A 17,039-nucleotide genomic window follows, 5' to 3' on the forward strand; every position below is an offset into this window, starting at 1 on the left:
CAAAAATGAAAGCAATTTGCCTTCATCTGCAGTGCAGAAAGATTTGCTTGAAAAGCAAGGTAAGACTTCAGACTAACCACCTCAACAAGGAGGGCAGCAAAGGATAAGGGCAATTTGTTTTCTGTAGCGAGTTGGTAATTAGATAAATGTGGACTGCATTATGAATGTGCACGCATTAACTTGATATTATCAAAAGTGCAATGAACTTCTGCAATATTAACCACTTGAAATATATTGCTGTCAGATGGATAAAAACAACTTTAAATGATAAGAGCAGAAATTGTGAGACTGCTGCCTGTGATAGAAGAGTGCGTTGGTGAGGAAATGTTTTCTTACAGCGGTATCTCTATCTCCAGCCTTGAAAGCTTATGTCGTGGATCTGTTGCTGGGCAAGTAATCTTGGTCTAATTATGCTCAGAATTTCTGCTCAAATCCTACTAATGCATTTTGCATGGTTTCAGCTAGGGTATTAATAGAGAGATGCAAAGGTCTGAGAAAATAATAATGCAAATATGTTGCGGCATTCAATAAGCATGCCATGATTTCACGGTGCATGGTGTCATTCAAATTCAATGCCAAAGATGCACTTTTTCCCCAGAAGGTTCTGCACCATTTGTAGAATGTGTTGAACGTGGTGTTGCAGGAGGTGTCTTGATTTTCAGTTTAGAGATACAGAATGGAACCAGGCCCTTCGGTTTACCGAGTCCGCTCTGACCATCGATCACTGGTTTTATGCTAGTTCTATGTTTTCTCATTTTCACATCCATTCCCTACACATGATGGACAATAAACCTGCAAATGCACACGTTAATGGGACGTGGGAGGAAACCAGAGCACCCGAACGTCACAGGGAGAACATGAAGGGCATGTTCTTGATTAGTGCGGGTGTCAGAGGTTATGGGTAGAAGGCAGGAGAATGGGATTAGGAGGGAGAGATAGATCGGCAATGATTGAATGGCAGAGTAGACTTGATGGGTCAAATGACCTAATTCTACTATCAATTATGATCTTACAAAAAAGAAAAATAGGTGCAGGAGTAAGCCATTAGGCCCTTCGAGCCAGCACCACCATTCAATATGATTGTGGCTGATCATCTAAAATCAGTACCCCGTTCCTGTTTTTTCCCCATATCCCTTGATTCCTTTAGCCTTAAGAGCTAAATCTAACTCTCTCTTGAAAATATCCAGTGAATTGACCTCCACTGCCTTCTGTGGCAGAGAATTCCACAGATTCACAACTCTCTGGGTGAAAAAGATTTTCCTTATCTCCTAAATGGCCTACTCCTTATTCTTAAACTGTGACCCCTGGTTCTGGACTCCCCCAACATCGGGAACTTTTTTCCTGCAATCTAGCCTGTCCAATCCCTTAAGAATTTTATATGTTCTATAAGTATATTTTATATTTGTTATATATAAATATATTTTATATTTTCTCTAAGATTCCCTCTCATCCTTCTAAATTCTAGTGAATACAAGCCCAGTCGACCCATTCTTTCATCATATGTCAGTCCCGCCATCCCAGGAATTAACCTGGTGAACCTGTGCTGCACTCCCTCAATAGCAATAATGTCCTTCCTCAAATTAGACCAAAATTGCACACAATTCTCCAGGTGCAGTCTCACCAGGGCCCTGTACAACTGCAGCAGAAGCTCCTTGCTTCTAAACTCAAATCCTCTCGCAAAGAAGGCCAACAGGGCCAGGGGCCACAGTCTAAGAATAAAGGGGAGGCCATTTAAAACTGAGGTGAGAAGAAACCTTTTCACCCAGACTGTTGTGAATTTGTGGAATTCTCTGCCACAGAAGGCAGCTGGATGGATTTAAGAGAGAGTTAGATAGAGCTCTCTTGGAGATGTCACGTTAATCATGAATATATATTGTAAATAACTGGGGTCCCAGCACTAAGCCTTGGGGTACCCCACAAACCACTGCCTACCATTCTGAAAAGGACCCGTTTATTCCTACTCTTTGCTTCCTGACTGCCAACCAGTTCTCTATCCATGTCAATACCCTACCCCCTATACCATGTGTTCTAATTTTGCACACTAATCTCTTGTGTGGGACCTTGTCAAAGACGTTTTGAGTCCAGATACACCACATCCGCTGGCTCTCCCTTATTCATTCTACTTGTTACATCCTCAGATTAGTCAAGCATGATTTCCCCTTCATAAATCCATGCTGACTTTGACCGATCCTGTCACTGCTTTCCAAATGCACAGTTTAGTTTATAGATACAGTGCGGAAACAGGACCTTTCGGCCCACCGGGTCTGCGCTGACCAGCGATCCCCGCATATTAACACTATCCTATGCCCACTAGGGACCATTTTTATATTTACCAAGCCAATTAACCTACAAACCTGTACGTCTTTGGAGTGTGAGAGGAAATCGAAGATCTCGGAGAAAATCCACGCAGGTCACGGGGAGAACGTACAAACTTCGTACAGACAGCACCCGTAATCGGGATCGAACCCAGGTCTCCGGCGCTGCATTCGCTGTAAGGCAGCAACTCTACCGCTGCGCCACCGTGCGACCCATAACTGCTGTAACATCCTTAATGATCGACTCGAGCATCTTCCCCACTACCGATGTAAGGCCATTTCCTTGTTTCCCATTATAAATTCACCTGTCTCTGATTGTAATTGTCAGGGACCTACATTTGTCTTCACTAAACTTTTCCTTTGTGCATATCTAAAGAAGCTTTTCCAGTCAGTTTTTATATTCCCCGCAAGGTTTCTGTCATGCTCTTTTCCCCCCTCTTAATTAACTCCTTTGTCCTCCTCTGTTGAATTCTAAATTTCTCCCAGTCCTCCGGTTTGCTGCTTCCTCTGGCCAATTTATATGCCTCTTCCTTGGATTTAACACTATCCTTAATATCCCTCAGAAGCAACAGTTGAGCCGCCTTCCCTGTTTTATTTTTTCGCCAGAATGGGATGAACAATTTTTGGAATTCATCCATGCGGTCTTTAAATCTTTGCCATTGCATCTCCACCGTCAACCCTTTAAGTATAATTTGCCAGCCTATCCTAGCCAATTCCCGTCTCATACCTTCAAAGTCTACTTTCTTATGAATCTTGCAAAGATTCCACAAAGAGCTCAAGGGCCAGGATCGAACACGGGTGAGGAGGTACCTCTACCATCTGCACTGCTGCGCCTTCCAGGCTGATATTCCCGAAAACGGGCAAGATGCAAGCAGAAAATTTAGCTCGGCTGAATGTCGACGCAAGGAACTGCAGATGCTGGTTTACAAGAAAGGGCACAAACTGCTGGAGTAACTCAGCAGGTCAGGCAGCATCTCCGAGGAACATGGGCAGTGTTTGGGTCAAGACTCTTCTTTGGACTGATTGTCGTAGGGGGGAGAAAACTGGAACAGGGATGAGAGGGCAGGACAGTGCCTGGAAAGTGAAAGTTGGATACAGGTGAGGGGGACTTTGATTGGCAGATGGGTGGACAAAGACTGGAGATGGGAAGAAGACCAAAGGGTGTGAGATAAAGAGAGAAGTGTCTCGCGTGTCTTTCCTTGATGAATCAGCATCTTCAGTTCCTTGTTCCTAAATCTTCTGCTGCCCTCAGTATGTTTGCTCCCTGGACTCTGCTGTTTCTGTCAGCAAGATTCTGAGCACTGATCTCTTTGACAACTCCAAGGACAACGTAAGACTTCTTCCCACACTAATGGCTGACTGCAACCGCATAATTATTATATGGGCTTCTGAAGGAGGGTCCCAAACTGAAAAGTCACCCATCCGTGTCCTCCGAAGATGCTGCCTGACCCGCTGAGTTACTTCAGGACTTTTGTCTTTTTGTTTTGTAAACCCGTATCTGCAGTTCCTTGTGTCCAATGCTTTTGACTGATGGCAAGGTCCCAGTCAGGGTCTCACTACCTGCCACTCCTTAACCCTCAGTATTTGGGAGATCAATAAGGGTTGTGGGTAAGCCAAGATCCATCTTGCACCATTTTGGATATATTTGAAAACAGTTTAATTTAAAACGCTTCAGGTGACAAATGGAGATGCAGATGAATTGAAGGTGAATGCGTGTTGATGTGCAGTGCGTTATTTTTTTTGCGCTGGGTACTTGCTGAGTTGGCAAGGAAACCACAACTGCAACCACAGCAACAAAGCCGGAAGAATGTTTTGCATCTCTCCCCCCAAAAAGTTCTGTACAGACATGAATAATACAACACAGACACACACAATGCTCTGATCTTTCTTGATGCCTGACAGCTCCAGTTTTGACAAATTTGATACACTTTGACAAGACTTTAGCAAAAATCATTCTGACCGTAAAACTGCTGCTAAAGAACTAGGGAGTATAATTAATAATATGTAACACTATCTGCTGCTGTTGGCAGTGAATTCTGAAAATGTTGTAACAATACACAATGTTGATTTGCACAATGTTTTGAGTCATAGTCATACAGCACAGACACAGACCCTTCAGAACAACTCTTTCAATGCCGACCACGAAGCCCGATCGAAGTTAATCCTTATGCCAGTGTGTGGCCCATATGCCTCCAAACCTTTCCTATTCATGTACCTATCTAAACGTCTTTTAAAATGCCGTTATAGTTCCTGCCTGAAGAACTTGGCAGCTCGTTCCATGTACCCACCGCCCTCTGAGTGAGAAACCTGCTTCGCAGGTTGCTATTAAATCTCTCCCCTCTCGTCTTAAACTAGAATCCTCTACCCTGGTGAAAAGACTGTGGCTGTTTACCTTATCTCATCCCATTATTATTTGATGTACCTCTGTGTGGTCACCCCTCAGTCTCCTATGCATCAGAGCGAAAGTTTCAGCCTATACAGCCTCTCCTTTTAGCTCCACACCCCCCCCCCCCCCCCCCATGCCAAGCGATATCCTTGTATATCTTTTAGTATAGTTTACTTTAGAGATACAGAGTAGAAACAGGCCCATCGGCCCACCGAGTCTGCGCCAACTAGCGATCACCCGTGCATTAATTCTATCCTACATGCTAGGATCTTTTTACGGAAGCCAATTAACCTACAAACGTGTACGTCTTTGGAGTGTGGGCGGAAACCGGAGCACCCGGAGAAAACCCACATGGTCAGAGGGAAAACACACAAACTCCGTACAGACAGCGCCCGTAGTCAGGCTCGTACGTGGGTCTTTGGTGCTGTAAGGCAACAACTCTACCGTTGTGCCACTGCATCCAAATTATGAATATAAACTTTGTTAATACATTATAAGATTTTTAATATAATCTAACTTGGACAGAGTGAGTTGAGTGGCATTGGAATATGAAAAATGAAGACCGCTGCAACTTTGTTTGATGTGCACAGATTCTAATGCAAAACATTTGCCACAATCATCTCAGCTACATTATCGAGGAGCGAGCTTCACCTAACCTGAGCTGCCACGCATGTAGCCGTTGAAAATACAGTAGAACACATTGAAAATACTCAATGGCCCAGCATGTGTGGAGAGGGAAAAATAACTCATTTTCAGGTCAACGACAGTTCACTGGACCATTTTTTGGGCATATGAATCTTTTGTCTTAGCCTGTGGCTCTGTTGTAAATCCTTGCGGCGAACTTAACCAGCAGATGTTTGTGAAAGCAGTGATCTAAAAAGCAAAGTGAAGCTTAAATATAGTTTCATTATTTGCATTAGATTGTGTCGGAAACAGTCATATCTCCATTTTGCCATTTGCACTAAATCTGAATCTTTGACTGTTTGAAAGATTGTTTCCTGATTGTGTTGTATAACTAAATCACAGCCCATGAACAAATTGATACCTGGCAGATAAAAGCATTGAAATATAGAATCATTTGCAGATTTTTTTTTGAACATGGATGAAGTGTTGGAATTAAAATGTAAACTGGATTTGACTGTATTTCTCTGTTGCATTAAACCCAGCTCTATTGATCTGCACATAATATCAGGATTTCGCACACAAATCAAAGGTTTCTTGGTTGCTGTATGTATGACATTCCTTTGCCAGACTTTTGCTGTGGATAAAACAATATACATCGTATGTTAGCTTGGTGCAGGAGATAAATAAACACCCTCCTGGAGGCACAGTGGCATAGCCGGACGTGCCGCTGTGTCACAGTGCCAGATCCAAGTTCATTTCTGATCTGTGTGGAGTTTGCATGTTCTCCCTGTGACCATGTGGGTTTTCACCAAGTCCTCCAGTTTTCTCCCACGTCTCCCAAGACGTGCGGGTTTGGAGGTTAATTGGCCCTCTGTAAATTGCCCGTGGTATGTGGAGAGTGGATGAGAAAGTGGGATAACACCGAACCAGTGTGAACGGGTGATTGATGGTCAGCATGCACTTGGCGGTCTGAAGTGCCTGTTTCTATGCTGCAGCTTTCAATCCAAAATAATCAATCAAGAATTTAAAATTTGTTGCGTTGGGTTCCATGAATGAACCTTGCCGGCATGCTTTCTGTTTGTGCATTTCCAAGCACTCCACTTCCATTCTCAATCTGCACCTCTCAATGAATCAAAAAGCCTTGTCATATATGTCAGTCATCTCTTCCAAAATAGCGCTATGCCAATTGAGGTTACAGCACATGAGATGTGTTCTGCGATAGCAATGTCACTGTAACATTTTTGTCTATCTTGTTATGCCTCAGTAATGCTGGTGTTGTGATGTTTTGATCCAACTATGATTCCTCTGTACAACAGTCCAATAGGTTTGTATCGGTTTATCCAGTTGCTATAACCTTTGTTCACCCTGTTTCAAAGAAAGAAAAGAGTGACATGCATTTATATAACATCTTTAACAACCTCGGGGCATTTCATTGATTGAATTGATTGATAGATACAACGTGGAAACAGGTCCTATGGCCCACCGAGTCCACTCTCACCATCAATCACCCGTTCACACTAGTTCTAAGTTATCCTACTTTCTCATCCACCTCTTGCACATTCGGGGCAATTTTACCGAGGCCGATTATCCCACAAACCTGCACATCTTTGGGATATGGTGGGGGGGGGGGGGGGTAAACCAGAGCACCTGGGGGAAACCCACGCAGTCACAGGGAGAACATACAAACTCTGTACAGACAGCACCCATAGTCAAGATCAAACCCGGGCATCTGGCGCTGTAAGGCAGCAACTCTACCACAGTGCCATCCCATTGTGCAGTCCCCACTGAAGAAGAAATATTTTGTAGGCTGTAATATGAAGTTAGGCACGTGTTGTGTGACTTCATATTGCTGCTGCTAAACCACTTCATATATATTTTTTGGGAAACCAGTTTAAATCCCTGTATATCAATAACATTCCAGGCCGATGTTTGCTTGCCTAGTGATCCGAAGCACAGTAGAACTGCGGACAGCAATTCCATTCATCCCGCCTCCCCATTCTAACTCACTTCAGGGGGCAGCACAGTGAAGCAGTGGTGGAGTTGCTATCTTACAGAACCAAAGGCCCCTTTTCTATCCTGACAGGAGTTTATACGTTCTCCCTGTGACCGCGTGGACTTTCTCTGGGTGCTCTGGTTTCACCCCACACCCGAAAGACGTACAGGTTTGCAGGTTAATTGGCCTCTGTAATTGTCCCTGGTACGCAGGATAGAACGAGTGTACAGATGATTGGTGCGGACTCGGTGGACCGAAGGGCCTGTTTCCATGCTGTTTCCCTAAACTAGACTAAGAGTTCAGCTCTTTCAAAGTTCACTCGAACATCTTGTATACTATGTAAATGAAAAGTGGCCATAAAAGAAATGAAACAAACTCATGCAAAAGCTGCATTTTTAGTATGTGGTGATTGCTTCAAAGCAATGGTGTCAACTTCATCTGGCAAGTGTCCCTAGTGCTAGTGAGGCAGATAAGTATCTTTCGAGCGAGCAGTAATTTGTAATAGCAGACACCTCTATGGCATTAATTAGAGCTTTTGAGGTTTCACCACAGGTTATGGAGATTCCATTAACCAAGTGAGGATGCCTGTGTAGTGGATGGGAAAAGGATTATCAAAGGGACTGCATATAAAAAAGGACTCGGGTAACCTCTGCGAGAAAGGTGAGCAGCATTCATTTGATTCTATTTATTGATTTGCAGCAGAATTTCATTATTGCAAATCTTTCATATTGGTTTTTTGATTTTGACTGATTGAATCTTCATTATAGACGATGGAAACCTGAAAGTTTTTTTTAAAAAATCAATTGGAATGAGAATAATGAAACCTTAAAATATTAAAGTGTGGAACGCGTTGCAGTGATTGTGGTTTGTATGCATATCAAGGGGGGGGTTTGAACAATGCTCAATGTAACTCTGCTCACTATGCAACTGATCCTATCTTCAAGGTCATCCCTTGTTTCTCCATCTATGATTAGGTTTAGAGTTATTATTGTCATGTGTACCGACGTGATTTGTTTTCCATACTATCCAAAGATGCAGATAATATTAATACACCAAGCCAAACTAGAGTACAACAGGTAGAGTGAAGGGGAAGATACAGAGTCCACAATATAGTTCTCAGCATTGAAGTGCATCAGTTTCAGAGACAAAGTCCAATGTCTGCAATGGGGTGGAGGTGAATTGCACAGTAGCCGAGCTTGTGGAGGGACAGTTCAGAAGACTGATAACAGAGGGGAAGAATCTGTTCCTGACTCTAGTGGTGCACACTTTCAAACTTCTGCATCTTCTGCCCGATGGACTGGGGAGAAGAAGGAATGACCGAGGTTTAGTTTCAATTCCTGGAACACACCCTACTCCCAGTTGGTTATTGGTCTGAAACGGATGAGAAACAAGGTGTGAAAATCAAAGCCAATCAGAAATTGTCCCCAATGAAGAAAGTAACCAATTCTCCATTACAGATCAGGGCAGGAAAAATGGTGAAACAAACAATTGGTTCAATCATTAGACACAAAGTGCTGGAGCAACTCAGCTGGTCAGGTAGCATCTCTGGTGTAAAGGGATGGGTGATGCTTCGGGTCGGGACCTTTTCTCAGGCTGAAAATTGAGGGTGGGGGTGGGGGGTGGGGGGTTTCCAACACACTCCCACCCCCTACTTTCAGTCTGAGAAAGGGTCTCGACCCAAAGCGTCACCCATCCTTTTTCTCCGGAGGTGCTACCTGACCCACTGAGTTCCTCCAGCACTTTGTGTCTATCTTTGGTATAAACCAGCACCTGAAGTTTCCTCTTTCTACAAGTTGTTCAATGTTCATTTTTTTTTTTAATCACCTGGAAAATGTTCACAGCGTTTGAAACATCTAATGTTTGAAAAATATCTTGGAAGGAAGTGTGAAAAATCCTTCCTCAGAATGCTTTACCATGCACTGGTAATTTGGTAATTTATGCACTGTTTTGTTTCATGGTATTACAATTTTGAGTGAAGACTTGAGGTTGATTCTAAAGCTCGGAGACTAACTATGCAGCCCTGATTGTAGTTCAAGGCCTGATTCATGCGAGACAGGCAGGAGCTCAGTGTGCGTCCTGGGTAATGTTGACCCCTGGTTTGGTTGGTGAGTGCCAAGGGGATGGCCATTTGTTTAGTTGGGGAAATAGTTAGTCCTTCCATTTTCTGTGGACAATAAGAATAAAGGGGAGGCCATTTAAAACTGAGGTGAGAAGAAACTTTTTCACCCAGACTGTTGTGAATTTGTGGGATTCTCTGCCGCAGAAGGCAGTGGAGGCCAATTCACTGGATGGATTTAAGAGAGAGTTAGATAGAGCTCCAGGCCCTCAAGCATGGTAAAGCATTCTGAGGAAGGATTCCCACCATAATCATCGTCCGTCCATTCCCTCCACAGATGCTGGAATCATGATTGAAACACAAAGTGCTGGAGGAACTCAAATGACCTAGGCAGCACCTGTGGAGGGAATGGTTAAATGACGATTAGGGTTGGAGCCCTTCTTCATATCCATAAGCATTGTAAATGCATTCTGAAGAAGGGTCCCGACCTTAATCATTGTCTGTCCATCCCCTCCACAGATGCTGCCTGACCCGCTGAGTTCCTCCAGCACTTTGTGCTTTGCTCTGTCCTACCTAACTCTTTCATCACCCGAGCCTCAAATTCCGTTTTCAATGATGCCTCTTCAGTGAATTATTTGGCTTTCTAATGGAGGATATTGAGGTCACAATACAAAGAGTAAAATATCCAGAGATATCACCCAGCAGGCCAAGTGGGAAGTGTCTGAGTGAATTTACCATCAGCCCTTGGACTTGACACTGCGACCTTGTTACTTCAACAATGTCTGTGCATTATTTTCTCTTGCCTCCTTTCCAATCACATTCCCTCCCCTTTGACGAAGGAGGGCTGACCTTAATTGTAACTCATCAATCACCTTAGCATGTACACTTGCTATCCAATGATGGTGGATGGTGAGATCTCAGCGCTGAAATGCTTCCCTCAATTTGTCAGCTTTAATGTTTTGTTTTAAGCTCTTCACAAATGAATTTTAAAAAGGGGGTGACACTGTGGTGTAGCAGTAGAGCTGCTGCCTTACAGCATCAGAGTGTTAAGTAAAATCAGTAGGGTAAGGAATCAAGAGGATGGCAAAATGATCTGGAGGCCCAGCCTGAAGAAGGGTCTCAACCTGAACCATTGTCTGTCCATTCCCTCTGCAGATGCCACCTGACCCATCGAGTTCCTCCAGCACTTCATTTTCTGCATGACATTCCAGCATCTGCAGTCTCTTGTGGTCTCCGTATAGCGATGAAAATGGTTACTAGTGTGCGTCGCTCAATTCTATTGATAGTTTTTGTTATAATCCACCCAGAATTGGGGCAGCACGGTGGTAGAGTTGCTGCCTTGCAGTCAGAGACCAGTGCTCGATCCTGACAGTGGGCGCTGTTTGTATATTCTCCCTGTGACCACGTGGCTTTCTCCGGGTGCTCTGGTTTCCTCCCACGTGTACAGTTACAGGTTTGTAGGTTAATTGGCTTCAGTAAAATAGTAACATGTCCCTAGTGCGTAGGATAGCGATAGGAGAGGGTGACCGCAGGTCGGTGCGGACCATTTCCTCATTGTATCTCTAAAGTCTCAAGTGGAATGTCACAATGTTTGATCCAAATGGAAGAGGATGCCTTGTTACAGTAGTAGTCATACAGTATAGAAACGGGCCATTCGGCCCAATTCATCCATGCCGTTCGATATGCCCTTTCTAAGCTGGTCCCGTCTGTCAATTTTTTTTATCCTGTGTCACTCCATAGTGGCATTGTGGAGCACCATTGTTAGCTGTTTGTTATGCGAAAACGAGAAGCTAGTGTGACTTGGGTGGGAAAGGGATAAGAGAGAGAGGGAATGCCGGGGTTCCTTGAAGTTAGAGAAAACAATATTCACACCACTTCTCTCCAGAGATGCTGCCTGAGTTACTCCAGCTTTTTGTGTCTATCAACAACTCGCATGGTTAGGTTGCAAGTCTGAGGGAACCCCATGACTAAAGCAATCAGCAAGAAAGAACGGTGGGGGAAGAAGCATAACATAGAGCAAGCGTGTGCGGGCGATCGGTGGGCCGAACGGCAAGTTTCCATGCAGTGTTTCTAAAAAGAACCACTGGGATAGCTGTCAAAGATGCCCCAGAGAAGCTGATCAGTGCGTGCAATCTTCTCTAAAATCAGCTGGGCAGCACAGACATGGCTACGATGAATACATGGACCTGAAAAGGAAAATCAAACGGTTTACTTCTGACAAATTATCAGGCCGCATTGAATTTTTTAAAATGGATAATAAAATATCAAAAGTAATACTGCATACATCTGACCGGTAATTTGCGTACAATTTAGGGCTGTGCAGCGGTAGAGCTGCTGCCTCACAGCGCCTGAGACCCGGGTTCGATCCTGACTGTAGGTGCTGTTTATACGGAGTTTATATGTTTTCCCCATGACCGCGTGGTTTTTCCCCAGATGCTCCGGTTTCCTCCCACACTTCAAAGGACATACAGGTTTGTGGGATAAATTGGCTTTGGTAAAATTGTGAATTGTCCCTCGTGCGTAGGATAGCGCTGATGTACGGTGCAGTCTCTGGTTGGCGCGGACTCGGTGGACCGAAGGGCCTGTTTCTGCGCTGTATCTCTAAAGTCTGATTCAATGCAGACTAATTCAGGGCCTTTGGAACCTATTCATTCATAGCCCAGAGAAATTTGACAGGACTTTTCTGTGTCTCAGTTTATGAATATGAACTTGGGTCTCCTCAGATGGATGAAGGGGATGTGTTGCTTGAAAATAATGTTTAATATTTTGCTCAGCTTGGTCCCTAGTCTGTAAGAACTAATAATGACAAATTCCTGAGTTTAGAGGAGATGACATTTCCATGTTAGGATAAGGATGGATTAGGGGAGCAAACAATGGGTGGGAATGATTGATATTTGTGGTAATTGCTTCAACACAACCAAGTTTAATAAGTGATTGTCACTTTAGGATTCCACTTTAAAAATGAATCCCTTCAGAATTATTCAATCCATTTTCTAGTATTCTGCAATGATGGTTAAAAAGTAAAATTGGAGAAAGGAATGCTCAGGGCAATCTTAAACTATTGCACTTAGTTTTCAGTGATACGGTATGGAAACAAGCCCTTCGGCCCACTGGGTCCACACTGACCCATCAATCACCCTTTCAACTAGATCTACATTATTCTACGTTCCCATCCACTCTTTACAGACTAGGAGCAATTTTACAGAGGCCAATTAGCCTATAAACACACTTTGGGATGTGGAAGGAAACTGGAACACCCAGAGGAAACCTATGCGGTCACAAGGTGAATGTGCAAACTCCACACAGGCAGCACCCGAGGTCAGAATCAAAGCTGGGTCTCTGGTGCTGTGAGACAGCAACTCTACCTGCTGTGCCACTTCTTGGAGCACGTTCCTAGAAATTAAAAGGCAAAGACCTTTGCCACTGGGTCTTAATACCTACTTCTTTTTTTCAATATATTCACTCATTCTAGAAAGGACATCATTCCCAATTGCGTTTAGTTTTTTAGTTTAGTGATACAGCGTGGAAACAGGCCCTTCAGCCCACCGAGTCCACGCCGACCAGCGATTTCCGTACACTAGTGTTATCCTACACACACCAGGGACAATTTACAATTTTTACCGTAGCCAATTAACCTACGAACCTGTACATCTTTGGAGTGGGAGGAGATCAGATTAAACACATGTGGTCACGGGGAGAACGTACAAACTCTGCACAGACTGCAACCGTAGTGAGGAAACTCGGGTCTCTGGTGCTGTAATGCAGCAACTCTACTGCTGCTCCACTGTGCTGCCCTTGTGCTTGAGAAGATGGTGGTGAGAGGCCTCATTGATTTACTGCTGCTCTTCTGATGACTTGCTGTTGGGCTGGGAATTCCAAGATTTATACCTGGTTACTATGAAGGACCGATGACGACAGGATGCTGTGTTGCGCTTGCTGGGGAACACACGAGTGGTGGTGCTCCCTGGTGGCTGAAGCCCTTTGCCCTCCTTGGTGGCAGATGCAGTGGGTGTGAGAGGTGGTGTTGGTGTAGACTGGATGGGTGGTGGGGAAGAAAAGCTCTGCGTTATGGCCGGCCTGGAACTTGTTGAGGTGGGGGCACGGGGGTACAAAGGTGATGAGACCTGTGTTGAGGACAGACCATTCTAAGCCCGAGAGAGGGAGGTCCATGGGATGGTGAAAGTATGACCAGGGTGAGAGTTGGGGGCAGAAGACGTTGTGGACGGGTGTTTAGGTGAGGCACTGGGAGGATGATGGGAGTTCAGTGAGGAGTAGTGAGGAGGGTGGTGGGAGTAACATGGTTAAATGAGGGGGAAGGGCAAGACTCAGTGAAATCATTACGAAGGTTCCCTGCAGGATCGAGAGGGTTGGGGAGCAGTAAAACCCTGGATAGTCAGACTGCAGCACTATTTTTACCTTGTGGTGTCTGAAGCCCCAATGGCTTATTGGGGAATGACAGGGTGGTGTGGTTTTGGTAACAACAAGGAAGATACAGGAGGTTAGTCTAGTTTATTGCCACGTGTACCGAGGTACAGTGAAAAGCTTTTCTGTTGCATGTTATCCTGTCAGCTGAAAGACAAAACATGATTACAATCAAGCCATCCACAGTGTACAGGGTAAAGGGAACAATGTCTAGTACAAGATAAAGTCCAAGAGATTCTAGAGATTCAAGATATCTTTATTTGTCATCCAAAAAACAAGTTTTTTGGACGAAATTTAGTCACCCACAGTCCAACATTAAAAGCAATAAAACAAGCAAATTACCCAGTAAGTCTGATTAAAGATAGTCTGAGGGTCTCCAATGAGGTAGATGGTAGGTCAGGACAGTTCTCTAGTGGGTGATAGGATGGTTCAGTTGCCTGATAATGGGCATGAGTGGGTTGGGAGTGGCCATTGAGGACCTTGGACACAATAGCATTAGTGACATGAAGAACCTTGTTCTCTTTGATCAGGGAATCTAACCACCAGGCAGTAAGACAAGGAAGGTTATTATGGGGTAAACAGGATCTATGGAATCTGGAACCAGCGTCTCAATGGCTGTTGTTGGGTAGCAGCAACTAAAACACACAAACTGAAACTTCTACCTCTTCTGTGCTCTCACTGATTTGCTGCTTTGATTCTGAATCCCAGGAACTTGCCCCAGTTGAGCTTATAGGACTTGATATTACAATCTCTGCCATAATTGGCACCTTCTTAATATCAGAGCACCTTCCTAATATTAGAGTGGGGGGTAGAAGTAAAGACTTCATTGGGGTCACCAGGTGGGCACCCTCCTTCCTTGGTGTTTCGTTGATAGGCCCACGACACCTCCAGAGGGCTCAACAGCGACACCTGGCGTCCCAGGTGCGCTCCCTTCCGTTTTTACCCCCCTTGCTGGTCATTTTGCAGCCCAGTTGGAGTCCTTCCTCTTCAGCCACAATGATTTGGTACGGGGCATTGATGACCCATGCATATGAACTGAATCTACAGTTACAGGCACCTGCAGGTCAGGTTAAACAAAAAAGAAATATATACCTTCTGGATACCTTATTTGATCGGAAATATCAATCATTTGGACAGATACATGGAAATCTGGACTGGTACATAGAATAGGAAAAGTTTAGAGGGATCTGGGCCAAACATGGGTAAATGGGACTGACTTGGATGGGGTATCATGGTCGGCATGGACGTGTTGGGCCGAAGGGCCTGTTTCTGTGCTTTATGCCTGTCATGGACCATTCCTTCCGCAGACATTGCCTGAACGGCTAAGTTTGTGTTTTGCTCATAATTTTAATTGTTCTCAGTGAAAGCAGCTCGATATTTCAATTTCCATTCACTTCAAAGCACTCGATAGCTGCTTCACAAAAAAAAAATCTTTAAATCCAACGTGTGAGAAGTAAACGGTACGTTCCAGTGGAATGCAACGGCAGGCATTGATCTGGCTTTTCATCAGAGATTCACCGCATATTAAGACTTTACTGTGTAGACAAGGAATAGGAGGACTGGACACTCCCTACAGTAATACAGAGGCATGCTACTCTCATGTAACTCCTGTTCAGTTATACAAGACATGGGTGAGGCTGCACTTGGGGAGTTTTGTTTTCAATTTTGGTTTCCCTGGTATAGGAAAGATGCATTAAGCTGGAAAGAGTACAGAGAAGATTTACAAGCATGTTGTTGGTTACTCGAGGGCTGGAGCTGCAGGGAGAGGTTGGGCAGGCAAGGACTTTATTGCTTGGAGTGCAAGGGACTGAGGGGTGATCTTGCAGAGGGGTATAAAATCATGAGGAGTCTTGAGGAATCCCAGGATAGGGGAATCCAGAACTCAAAGGTATAGTTCCCGACAACTCTCACCAACTTCTACAGATGCACCGCGGAAAGCGTTTTATCGGGATGCATCACAGCTTGGTTTGGGAGCAGCTCCATCCAGGACCGCAAGAAATTGCAGGGAATTGTGGACACAGCCCAGACCATCACACAAACAACCTCCCTTCTATTGACTCCATTTACACCTCACGCTGCCTCGGCAAGGCCAGCAGCATAATCAAGGATGAGTTGCACCCTGGCTACTCCCACTTCTCCCCTCTCCCATCAAGCAAAAGGTATAGAAGTGTGAAAACGCACACCTCCAGATTCAGGGACAGTTTTGTTCCAGCTGTTATCAGGCAACTGAATCATCCTACCACAACAGTGCTGAACTACTATCTACCTCTTTGATGATCCGAAGACTATCCTTAATCAGACTTTGCTGGCATTAACTTGCACCAGATGTCATTCTCTTATATGTCTATGCACTGCAAATGGGTCGATTGTAATCATGTGTTGTCTTTCTGCTGACTGGTTAGCACGCTGCATTTCACTGTACCTCGGTACATGTGACAATAAACAACTGAACTGAACTAGATTTAAGATGAGAGGAGAAATATTCAATAGAAATTTAAGAGGAAACCTTTTCACACAAAGGGTGGTGGGTCTATGGAACAGATGAAGTACATGAGCTAGGTCTAACAACAACATTTAAAAGACAGGTACATGGATTGGAATGGTTCAGGGGGATCTGGGACAAATGTGTGCAAATGGGATTAGTTTTGAAGGGGCATCTTGGTTGGCATGGGTGAGTTGGGCCAAAGGGTCTGTTTCTGCACTGTATGACTCGATGACATGTGTCTATTGTCATAATGCCAGTCACTGATCTTGTTCCACTGTGTAGCTGCTTTTCAAAAACAATTAAATATATTGGTGTCTATCTGCATGGTGCAGACTTTGACTAAATTGCCATTATTTCTGATGTCACATGTACTATACCTTCAAATGTGTCCAAAAGTAACTTTAACTGTCGACTAGCTATTTGTCTTAAGTTTAGTTTAGCTCATTGTCTCAAGTACCGAGGTACAGTGAAAAGCTTTTGTTGGATTCTAACCAGCCAGACAATACATGATTACAATCGAGCCATCCACAGTGTACAGATACATGACTAAGGGAATAATGTGAATAACGTTTCTGTAAAATTAATGGAAAGTAAAGAGTTTTCTAAAATTCCTTCAAAAGATGGAAAATATTGGAAAGTCCCTCCGTCTATTTTAAGTCAAATTCAGGCTATAAAAAAACTTGCCTTGATTTATCATCCAGCTGGAAAAGAACTACTTTAATACCGTATCAGATGGTCCACTTTGGCCAGATACCATG

At 44.1% G+C, this 17,039-nt stretch overlaps 1 protein-coding gene across 9 annotated transcripts in view; it reads left to right on the plus strand.

The window, feature by feature from the left end:
* rbfox3a (RNA binding fox-1 homolog 3a) overlaps positions 1 to 17,039 on the plus strand; it is a 1,329,152-nt gene that overhangs the window by 67,176 nt on the left and 1,244,937 nt on the right. For 3 of the 9 annotated variants that reach the window (XM_078401063.1, XM_078401066.1, XM_078401081.1), the window contains exon 2: positions 7,871 to 7,978. The exons of the other annotated variants lie outside the window; for them this stretch is intronic. The gene's annotated coding sequence lies outside the window, so the exon portion shown is untranslated. The remainder of the gene's footprint in view (positions 1 to 7,870; positions 7,979 to 17,039) is intronic. 9 annotated transcript variants of the gene reach the window in all.

The sequence above is a fragment of the Rhinoraja longicauda genome, chromosome 6 (assembly GCF_053455715.1).
Source record: "Rhinoraja longicauda isolate Sanriku21f chromosome 6, sRhiLon1.1, whole genome shotgun sequence".
In the NCBI taxonomy this organism is placed as follows: Eukaryota; Metazoa; Chordata; class Chondrichthyes; order Rajiformes; family Arhynchobatidae; genus Rhinoraja; species Rhinoraja longicauda.